The following is a 12,450-nucleotide window of genomic DNA, read 5'->3' as shown; positions in this document are numbered from 1 at the left end:
CCGTGAAGTCCCTTACGCTTTTGCCTGAGTGACAAATCCCGGCTTGCTTTATTAAAATCTTGAAAGCAAAAAAGTAGACTTATTTTTATAGACCTACCGTTTCGGAGTCAGGAGTGCTATTTAGAGATCATATATATATATATATATATATGTACACGTGAATAGCACTATTCAGTAGCAAAACAACAGAGGGAAACTGCCGTTTCTGGACCGTTCCGTATGCCCTAACTGGACTGCAGGACGCTAGACAAAAGACACTCTGCATGACGAATGTATCCAATGAAAGCGTGTATCTCGATGTTTGGTCTACGCTGAGAAGCAATGATAATGTAAGAAATAAAGAAATATTTCTTTGGTCGATTCCAAAAAAAGATGGCCAAATATGATAAAGTTAATTGGGAAAAGATTTTACCTGCTGGTACCTCAGGTTATATTCGACTGCGTCGCAGGTTGGGTGCAGCGATGCCGCCAGCATCAACAACAGCGTCAATACTCACGTATATCTAAATTAGGTCGCGTATAATAGCAAAACAGTGATTCTATATAATAGAATTGGAAGATTTTCAAACCCTGTCTGCATACTTACCGGCCGAGGAAAAATGAGCCAACAAACGCAATAAACTAAGTCGTTTGATTGATGCCGTATAGCCCTATTACTTCATCAGTAGCACCACAATAGTAAAAAGCGTGCTAATGAGCTAGTTTGATGAGTATAAACGAGCAAGGCATCTGTCTTGACTTGTTCGTGCTTTTCAACGTGCACCGCGTGCGTTGAGAAATTCATTCTACGAATAATTACGCATTCATGACAAACACAAGACATTTATGTAGACCTTTCGAGACAATTGTCTACGTCGGTTCCATTCTAGTTACTCCATCAACGCACGCAGCCCAAAATGCGGGTCTTTAGCCAGTCACGCAGTAGATAACCACTTCAATCGTCCAATACTAACAAAGTAGCAAAGCAAAGTCAGCAGGGTCTTCCTTCATGATTCTACGCTCTATTACTTACGCTGCCCATCGCTATTATTTACCTTCCACTGCTTAAGCCCGGCGCTTTTATACTCGTGTTAGATTGAAAGCCAGTGGTAACAGTTAGCTCGAAAAATGTTTTACTAAAGGCTTCCTGCTAGCTTCTTTCCAAGCAGCTGTCGGCAAACAAACATCAGCATCCAGGTCGCATCCATTGGAGTCGTCTGGCCGGGTTCCTTATTATGATGAACTTTTCTTTAGGCTAGGATTCCTATTCATCTCTATTCTCTCTTGCCCGTCTCTCTCTTTTGCTGCGCGTCGTGTTTGGCTAATGTTCATGAGCTGGATGGAGTTGTTTAGTGAGTCGGCGGACGCCGTAACCACCATCTCGACTCATTCAGGCCGTCAGTAAAGTGAACGAGCAAACGTTATGCCAAGTCGTCTTTTTTGCGTTTCTCTTGTTGGCTTCGTTCGATTTTATGTGTGTCAGCGCGTGTGTGTGTGTGTGTGTGTGTGTGCGTCTGTGTTCGCGAGAGAGAACGCCTGACTTGGCAGGCTTTAGCGCGCACGTTATCCGTCCTTCCTTCTTGCAGCCTTCGTAGGGGAAAAAAGTCCTGTGCGGTGCTGCCTGGTGCTTTTGTAATGCTCCTACTAGTAGTTACTTTTCTTATTCCGTTTACCTTCTTTCTCCGTCTGTCTGTATTCCTCCAACAGTTCGTCTTTCCGTCCACTGCTAGGTCGGTTAACTTAGTTAGCCCGCGCTTCCAGCAATGCTAACTCAACGGGTGCGCAGTTACGCGAGTACCGCCTGCCTAACTGACATCCTAGCTGACAGGCTGATCTCCAAGGTTTAGGGAGATTTAGTACCGGTAGCCCCAACACTCGTCACTTGCATTGGAGCCGAGTGTGCATCGGAGTTACAAAGGTCTTAAAACGTCTGCCACGTTTGACAGGTAACACCGCTAGAAATAGACAAGTGAAGTGTCTACTAACGTTCCCTGGTAAAGCCGACACGTCTCACGACAACCGTGTCCCGGCAGGACACAAATGAGACACTAGGATCGCGAAGTCCGTCCCTTATCCAACCAACCACCTCTAAATATGTACGCGTTTGTTGAGATAAGGCTTCGAGCAACATACACGTGTGTGTAACGTCAATAGCAATAAAAACATTCTTTTAGAGCGAAAGGATTACTTTGGTTGTAATCCATAGTTACTCAGGCTTTGTTGCTTTCCCGTTCAAGTGTCACTTAAACAGTGATAAAGTTCACTCCTGCTTGCGCAAGTCTTTGACTTTAGGGCTCGCCTGACTTGAACACAATTGATCATATACGTAGGGTTTTTAAGTAATAGTCTAATTTGTTTCCGTTTTTCTGACTCTATTTAGCCTTACGGTTCTTGCAAAGTTAAGCCAATAACTGAGTCCGTACGTGACTAAGCATGAAATTTTTCCTGAGCAGCCATCGAACCTCTGGCGAGGCGTCGTCCGGTCCTAGTGCTGTGTCAAGGCAGCTCATATTCCTCTGGTCAGGAAGAACTTTGGTAGAAGTAACTGTAATAGCAATAGCTTACAAGCTGTGGCGAGCATTTGAAAGATTTGACCTGTTTCTCCGTTTCACGGTCGGTCTGCTGGGCGGACCGCTTTCTTTAGCTGAGGACAAGACGCGCCTAGCTGCTGGCCGCCTCAGGCCAAGCACCAAACAGGCGAACTGGAGCAAATGTGGAACCAAGGGAAAACAGACAAACAATATCACGGCGAGCTACAGCTTACGGGAACGCAGCCAGCCACGCTGTCCTTCTTTGTTCTGTTTGCACGCACACATACCAGATACAGCCACAAGGGTCCGGCCTGAAGTCGGTCCGTCCTTTCTAAATGCTAGGCATATTGCGCATACGTGTGGAGCTGTGACATCTCGGGGCTTTCCTTTTTTAGAACAAGCCAAAGTACCAGCAGCAGCGAAAGGAGCCTCCAGGGCGCAAGCGAAAACGATGGCTACATGAGTCTACGGAAACCGATGCATGAAGTTTAACGCATTTGTGTCGTAGCCGAGTGGCGGAATTGTAGTTCTTTCACAGTTGAAGTCAACAAAGACCGCACCAATAGCTACAGCGAGCCCTCTCGCTAGTTAGGTATTAAAGTTCGCTGCTGATATTTGAAAGAGGTTTTCCGGGAAATATCGGATTTTCAGAAAGTGTTCAGTGCAAAACAAGCCACCTACACAGTTGAATTTGAGCTTGCATTTATCTGTATATATGCTCGCGTATAAGCGTAAGGACGATATTCAACCGACTTGCGAATCATTTTAAGTATATGGTTTATATATTGCTTACTTAAGTCGGTGATAGACCACGTTGCTAGTCTAATGAACAAGCAATGTAGGTTACGAATATAGCGTAAGTAAAGCGGCCAGCTTTATTCACACCTAATTTTAGCATCCAGCCCTTGATAATATGAGGTTCCATGACAACCGATGATCTGTATCAACAATCGATGTGACCCATGGCGACTTCAGCTATCATTACCTTCTCCGCGTCCATCCATCCATCCTTTCGTCCATTTCGGCCTATTAACGTGTTCCACAGCTACCGGTTGTCTATTAGTTGTTGTAAGAAGAGTACGCCGGATGACACGCCCCCTATAGGAGTGTCATTTATCCTGCCGTTGCGTCTCCATACATATCATACGCTGTGGATATATGAACGTGGATTCTCTATTGATCTGCCTCCCCTAAGCAAGAGGGCATTCTATCTCCTCCATTGTGTACGAACATATACATACATGACGACGGCACAACGTGAAAAAACAGAATGAAACAGGCAGACCAGGGCGCCCAGTCCGGATAGATATATGATATTCTCTATAAATACATATAGATGTGTGGCAGGACCCACTTGCTGATCGTGAACTTGGTGTACAGACGGCCAAGGTAGGGTCGTGTGGAGTGAACGTCCACTGCCTGGACGCGGGCAGCCTGTTTTGTGTAGGCAGCGATTGTCCGATTGTCCCTTCAATTCATGCGACCAGCATCAGCAGCGACAATAGCAGTGCTAGCGCTCCCGATAGTCACGTGGCACTTCTTCATGTATATACACATATACATGCAAACACACACACACACACGAAGTTTATCCACACTGACCATGTAAGAGGCAGCTACTAAGAGAACGGGCGCCATTAACGTCTTTATTTTAGTCGTTGTCTTCCTTTACGGTTCAATTTGCGAGCCAAGCATACAAGCAAAAGAGCGCTGAACACTGCTGCGGCGGCCTATGGCGTTCAAAGCTGTTACGGGGACTCACCACAGCTTATGTAGCTGGCCTCATCGAATCAACGCCGCTACGGCTAGTAATGAATCAGTGGGGGGTGATTCGTAAAGTATCAGGCAGTCACTGCAGATGCTGTAGATCTCCAGGAACAGATTGTATTGACGGATTACCATCATCGTCATCTAAGAAGGAACGAAACGGTCTCGTTCGCCATTTCTTACCCTACATCACCGCTGCTGATTCTGTTCTGTCGGTACTGCTATGTCGTATTGTTAGATTCTGCTGCTCTGGATCGATTACTTTTACACGAGCAGCACTGCCCGTTGCCCCCCGTAGGCCGGCCACGCGTTTCGCTTGGATGTTACCCCAAGCTTCTTGCCGCTTCTGCAGGTAGTTCGACTCTGAAAACGATGGTCCCAGAGGCTGCGACGAGAATCCCACAAGGCAGAGAGTGGAGCGTTGGCAGGGTGGAAGTAGTCGTTAGCATTGTCAACGGCGGTGGTAGCAGCGGTAGCAATAACAATAACGTTGACAACGTCGGCGACAGCGGAACACAGTGGGGAGATGTGTGGCGTTAAGGAGGCACCGGAGATCACTTAATGACAGGTGTTGGATGGTGACAGCTGAGCCGACACAGACGGGGGGCGGGGGCAGAAAATGGGTCGAGCTTCTGTTTCTCTGTGGGAATATTATATAGAACAAACAACAAATATTCATGCATGGGGAACAAAGCGAAACAGGGAATTTACAAATCGGAAACAAATAAATTGAAGCAAATTTTCGGTTAACCCATTATTCTTATATAAAGACGTTTTTGTGTTTGGCTTACTACATGTATGCAGGAGTTTCCGGCCAGTAGCGGTTGTTTATTAAGCGCGATAAACTCAATTATGCTGCTTGACATATCAAACAACCTGTAGTGTTTTTATTATTCGTATCACACAGTACAATCTTTGGTAAATCACATATTACCCTCTAGGTTATTTTATTCAGGGTTTTTCCCTGCTAGATTACATAATAACGCATGGGTTCAATGCCATCCAGCTCATGCTCTAATTGTATAACGAATAAAATTCAACATGTTGCAGAAACTGACAGATACGTGAGACAATGGGATAAAATCTACTAAAAGTATCTGGTCAAATATTTTTATTCGAAGTTTACCCAATAATCTAACTTTAGCTAAATCAATGAATACAATATGCAAAATGTTGCATGGGGAACTATTTGTAGTTATTAAAGTTAGAGTAGTAATAATTGATAGTTACGCGATCATCTCCACACTGTATTGACAAAGAATGGCTTAAAGTTAAAGAAAAAAAAAACGTGGAATCACACACGCATTGGGCCGATCAGCTTTACAACATTTATATATGCGGAACGAGCAAAGCATACTAAGGGTGTTCTTGTATGTATTAAGGTTTGAGCTAGACGGTGTATCTTCGGTAGGGCTTCACCGTTTCTGAGTCTTTTAAGAGCTTTATTAAACAAACGTTCGACCTGCACTGTTGCATGGTGGGTGTGGCTCTAGTCATAATTTTAAGGGCCTCAGCTCGAACTCAGGCGATATTAGACGTTTAACCAATCCTTCGATGAAGGGGTTTTTTTTTTAGATTACTATAAGAAACGCAAGTATTCACATTTTTTCTACTATATCACAGAAAGGGGTAATTCTACTTAAATGGTGTCATCTGTGGCCTAACCTTACGGTACCAAAACTATAAAAACAATATTACTTTGAAGCTCAATCTTCCAAATATGATGCCTTTCATCGCAAGAATTGCTGGCTTTCTTTTTGCGATGTACAGCTTTTGCTACAGACCCACGGAACACTTGTCGAAATAGAATGGAAAGATCGGCAGCTCTGTGACTTCGGTGCTATGACTTGATAAATTTCTCTGGATCTGAGTAGCGAGATGTGCGACGAGCAGAGCTGAGTGGCTAACAGCTCGAGCATCTCAGAACAAACTGTCATATTGAAAATTTTAGGTGATCCGATATTCGGAACAGCAACATAACACATTTCAAACTTTCTTTCGTGAGAGGCTACACAAATAATTCTTCAATGAAATATTAATGAGTATTTTGATTTGCATGATCTCGTTCGGGTGTTTCCAACTTCGGACCAGATGTCTAAAATCAGCAATTAGCGCAGTTGTTTATCCACACCAAAATTTTCGTCCACTTGGCCGTCCAGTCTATTTCCGAGATAATCAGCTGTTTTTAAATATCACCCTTGCAAGACAATAGAAGCACAAATGAGTAAAGGTCATGCTAAGGGTCATGCTAAAGGTCATGCGGCTCCTGTGAGCTACTATGGCGGCACGTAGATGCCCATACTATGGTGAGTGCAGATCTTTAGCGTGTGCCACTAAGTTCCAAATCTTTAAATTGGGTCTTACTGACGGATGTTAATTATAGCATATATAAGGGTTTGTATGATTTCCATGAGTTTCGACTAGAACAGAAAATCTTTCAGACGAGATGTGGCGCGTCAATGGATAATAATGCGTGGGCAAGGAAGAGAGCATAGTTGGTCAGAACAGAGATAATGGCCATTTTCATACGGAACAATAAGGCGTACGATCGCTGTCAATAAGAAGAACTGCCTCGATAGACGCTATTCCAGACTGCATCTTCATTCGGAAAGTCGATGGTACTGCAAAGATATTATTATGCGAATTCTCGTTTTTGTTTTTAGATCATAAATCATCCGACATCCAAGGACAGACAATGCATAAACGAGTAAAAAATAAAGCTTAACGAAATGCGCACTCTACTTAAAAATAACACACAAGGGCAAATTAGCACAAGGGTGGCAGACGTCATTACATATTACCACTAGTACGTAAACTTAACGCTGGGCAATAATTTTTTAGTGAGGGTTGGCCTTGAGGGGGCACATAACGTTTGTCCCCCTTATTACGTTTTTTCGCCTAATCATTCTATTTACATGTGCGGTTAGTTTGGCATATATAGCACTTAAACATAGATAAATTCTTGTTTAAATTTAATTGAATTAAAAAGAGAAATGTTTAACTTTAATAAGTAGTTCCCGGCCGTACTGTGACGCCATCAGCGTTAGCGTGCAGCCACGTCTTCATCAGTCGGCAACGTTCTAGTTTATTAGAATACATATATATATGTGTATAAGTGTCTTTGACACCTTTTAAGCTTCGTCAGCTGGTTGACCGTATAATTTAGACTCACGTTTTAGCGTTTGTCCCATCGACCACCTGGACGCCGCGCACGAAATCACCCCGTTGACTCGTAGGCCAAACGGGTATGTTACTACGAGTCCTAGTATTCATCTTGTGCGGTGCATGTACTAGCAGTCTGAAGTCGAGCAGGCAAAATGGCACTGAAGTCTGCCTTTGTGTAGTACAGACATCGAAAGCTACCGTTGAACAAGTGGACTGGTACGGACTAGTCAAGCAGATTCACTCGATCGGCTGGCCACGCTAGCATGACCGATAAATATCGACCACAGATAGCTACGATCAAAAGATGTATCACTATCGACCCAACGACAGTAAGTGTAGAAACAACTACAACAACAAAATCCGTCGAGATGCTACAGATGCACTGTCGTCGTTCGATACGAATAGCGGTATTAAATATGTACATAAGAAAAAACATGTCTTTCGTTAAAGCTAATATATAGCAATTGGAATCATGTGATAGGTATGCTCTTTCTGCCTGCCCACCCGGTGGCAACAGCGGCAGCTGAACTCTATCACACGTATAACTAGCCAACCAATACGAAATTCAAGAGAAATAGAAGCGGTACATTCTAATGGTTCTTGTTCAAATATTCACGATAGTTGGACAAGCGATTCATTGAACGTGACGTCCGATTAGCTTGAATTTTATAGTACCTCTTGAGCGGTCGAGCAGTATCAAATTGCTCACTTATACGCCATAGGTTTGTGGGTCAGTAGAATTTAGAGGGAAAGAAAAAAGAAAGAAATCTGCGCTGTGAATGTATGAGGCTAGATCAGAGTTGCTACTTGTTGTGCATAGACACGATGACGTTACGTAGACAACTGTACCCGTAGCATGCAGCCACGACACGATCTAGTCCTTCCGTTTCCGCACTACGTGGTACGATAGATTTGCATGCATGATTTGTGGGAACACGATAAGAATAACATTACGAATAGATCAATTAGCGTAGCCTAATGACTGGCACTAACTGGACCTAGCTAGAGAAGTGCCTCGATGTTTGTAAACGCTATACGCCGTCTATTGTATACCCGTAATTTCTTATGTTGAGCGAATACAACAGCTGTAAGAGAGTAACTACTTTGTCGAAAAATCGACGGCACCTCCACGAATCATAACAAATGTCGATAGTTTTATTATGGCCTGTGGGGTAGCAGCAGAGGCAATGGAAGAGTTGTACTGCCATGTGTGGCCTACACCGAATTATGTGGCGGGTCGTCAAATCAAACTTGACGCACGCAATGCACGTAGGTGAAAAGTATTCGCACAGTATCATTTCGGTTTTGCAATTAGAAAACAAGAAACAGGACCGTGGAATGGATTGAACATCAACCGATGCGTCAGTTCATCCTTGTGGAACTTCCGTCGGGTATACCGTCGAGGTGCGCTCGTTACTTGTAATAGAAGCAGCTATGGAGCCCTACTGGTTCTTGTCGGGCACAGGATTTTTTTAGCTGAAACGAAACCTCCAAGCAGATTTGCAAGGAGACGAGTGTAGGAGTCTTGTGATTACAGGATAGCAATCAGGTTGTCTAGGAAGATTGCGTCATGCGTCGACGAGGAATTATGCACGCAATTGGAGACCAAGCAGTGGCTGTGACGATTTTCGAGTGAACGAAAACATGTAAATACGATAGCTCCGGTATAGTATTATCAGTCGCTTAGAACGGTAGAAAGATATTGGTAGTATCGTTCAAGTCTATGCGTTTTTTGTCTTGCCAGAACTACAGAAGAAGGAAAACGACATCTTTCGGCACGGTTTTTACGAAGTCAAAGCCGGACCATGTTAATGGCATCTTAAGGAAACTCAAGTCTATTCATTTGAGAAGTTTATTTATTTCAAGGCAGTAAACTTAACTTGACGTTTTTCAAATGAGCAATATTGGCACCGATATCAGTAATATTAATTTCAATAGGTTATTCGGTGGCTATCCGATATGGTTAGCGGCGTCTGACACAAATAAATGGCCTGATAGAGTTCTGCGTATATAACACAAATTTATGTACATTTGTTTATTCATACAGCGTCGAACCTGTCGTTGGGGTGCAGTCCTTCTGCTTCTGTGTCTAAAAATGATCAGCGTTTCCATGCTGCATACGAAAAGAGTTGTACGGTTTTCAATTCAGACGCTCACGTTCGCCTTTGCGTTTTATACCGTTACGTATCCGCACAGCCGCAAACCAGCCACACTTCGATGGCGAACTCTCTTCATATTTCCCATAGGACTGGCAAGGCTCTGCGCGGAAGTCGCTGCAGAGCTACGCCACGATCCGAAACAAGCGGCTTAAGTATTTTCGTGCAGTATACCTACTCGATGTGTGAATCGTATGTCAGTTGTCCCTGTGTTCCCCAGGACTGAGACCATCTTACCTTAGCGATTCACTGGTTGCGTTTCCCATTGGCCAGCCTTTACCATAACATATATATACTGCCGGTGCTTTGGCCACCTTGTCCCCCAGCCGTTTTCTTAAAGGAAATAGACGCTCTCACTAAAGCAGAACGCGCTGATGACAACAGGTCAGACGACGGCCTCGTTGCGCAGACGTGCTGAATCCATGCCAAGAATCGAGAATTGCATCCATGTTACGTGTTACAAGTGTGTTAGCAAAGCTTTTCAGTTTCGTTCCGAAGGCAACATAGGAATCGTTAGAATTAGCTGCGCGGTATGTTGTACGCTAAACAACAAATTAACAGCTTTGTCAACCTGACAGAAGGAGACATAAACGTTTAATCTAACAGCTGCTTGAGTCGAGTAATGATAACATAGTCTGAAACTAGCTTAAGAACCATAAGTATTGCTCACTGTGAAAAATAAATCTATTCGTAGATTTTTAGAAAAGTGACATAGCCCATTGAACAGGAAAGATTGAGAAGTAATAGAACATGCTGACTACCTGTTCGGTAAGTGGCTCGTAAGTGGCAAATGGCCCATAGGACACCGAATATATTAACCAATCCCAGTCGATCAATTTTCGACCACTTCTATCAAGCACCTACGGTTATAATAGTGATAGCTTTTCGCCAAGTGGCCCACCCATGTAAACTAAAAATTTTTCTATGTCAAACCAATGAGATTCTTCTATTAGGCTTGACCTAATGGGCCGTACAGGTTAGGTTACCTAATGAAGTTAGAATAATAACATCTTGTTGCAAGCATGACTACGTGTTTTTACACATTCAATAAAGATATTATAGCTTATCTCTCTCCCTGCCTCGTGCAGCCCACGCTTATTCGCCTGTATAAATTTGTCATGGAGACAATGGCAGGTAATAACAGCCTTGCAATTCCGTCACTGACAGATCGGCCCCTGTCAACTCCACCTATCTCGCTCACTGGCGGCACGTTCCGACGTTTTGATAACAAAAAAAGCCGCATTTAGTGCTGTAGCCAGATGTCGTCTAGATCACAATATTCCATATCCGTCCCCCTTTGCTCGTACCATTTTTCTACCGAATGAACTTCCAACGCCAAACACTTACCACCGGAATTAGCAGTTGTTCACTGATTCACTGCTTCTATGACCATGTCAATCACAAATTGTACCACCACGATCATAACGACAACCGACAACGGTACACAGCGCCGTATAGACTAGCTTCGCTCTGGCTACAGAGAGATGTCTCATAAAGGTAAACGAAGAAACAGAGGGAAACGTACAATCTAGTCCACATAGTTTGCTCCAATGTACGGCGAACGCGTTTGGTACGGCAGTGTAGGGGTCGCCCTGTTCACTTTTGCGCGCGCAACGTTCAATTCCGCAAAATTCTACACTGGTATATACGGTAATTTCGCACTGCTGATTCCAACACTGACCATTGTCCCTCAGTGTGACGAACAAATGAATCTCAATGACACCCTTCACTGTTAGCGGCAGTGAAGATTCATTTCGCTGTAGAGACGAGTTGAATGCAAACACTTCATCGAGCAATGTACATCATTGCTGACCAGCATCATCGTTGCGACGACAAAGCTGACACGATCCGCAAAAGTTCAATGTCCCAATGATCTGCTTTCGACTAAATATCATTCAATTGAAATACCTATCTACCTAAAAACAGCAGCTGTAGGGAGGTAGCACGACTGGCTTGACGAGAATATACTAGGGAGTAGATAGTTCTCTCAATAGAAATGCAACTCCGTATTCTAACAACAGACAACTGTCTTCACTGTTAAACGTACTATGTTAAATTCCGTCTATGATCGGTCGGAAACATAATAATCGCTTGGCGCGATGTCTGGACAATATGATGGGTGTGAAGGGACCTTCCAATGAAACTCCTACAGGGCCATCCTAATGACCTTTAACATTGTCGTGGATAGGTCGTATGGCATTGTATTGTCGATCCGCTTTTTCTGCTCGATAGCCTCGTTCAGTTGACCCAACTGGGCCACACACACAAATTTCTGTTGACCGTCTTTTCCTCAAAGCTTTTTGCCAGTGTTATTTCAACCGGTGTACTCAGGAAGCAAACCCCTATATCGGGAACATACAAGACACTGACGTTTTCCATATCGTAAGACGAACAAATATGACTAAGCATTATAGAAGAAACGGCCTAATGTCAAAACTACATTCATTAAAGTATAAAATAGTTTAGGAAATCGCTTAATAAGAAAAACATGACACGGACAAGTCTCGTTCAAAGCATTAACGCCTGCCCAGTTTCCCAATGATATCTTATCGAACGCCCTGTATATACCTTGATTTCTTAAATTATTGACACGTTAAAACTAAAAATTTCCAACACGGTTTTTTGCCTTTTCCTATTGGCGGGGAATGTGTTGCGTTCGTTGCATCGATGCGATGTTTACGTCACGATTCAATGCCCATGTAGAAAAAGAACGATATCTAGCAACCATTTTAGATATCCCCACTGCCATTTAGCTGAACTATACTTATCTGTTTAGGGCACCTTTTGGAGTTCTATTAAACGGGTTATCTTATCAGTACCGCCACTTTTTAAATGTGTTCGATGGCGACTTT

Source organism: Varroa destructor, unplaced genomic scaffold (assembly GCF_002443255.2).
Source record: "Varroa destructor unplaced genomic scaffold, Vdes_3.0 BEIS01000004.1, whole genome shotgun sequence".
NCBI classification, from domain to species: domain Eukaryota; kingdom Metazoa; phylum Arthropoda; class Arachnida; order Mesostigmata; family Varroidae; genus Varroa; species Varroa destructor.
Note: the sequence above shows the minus strand (reverse complement) of the source record.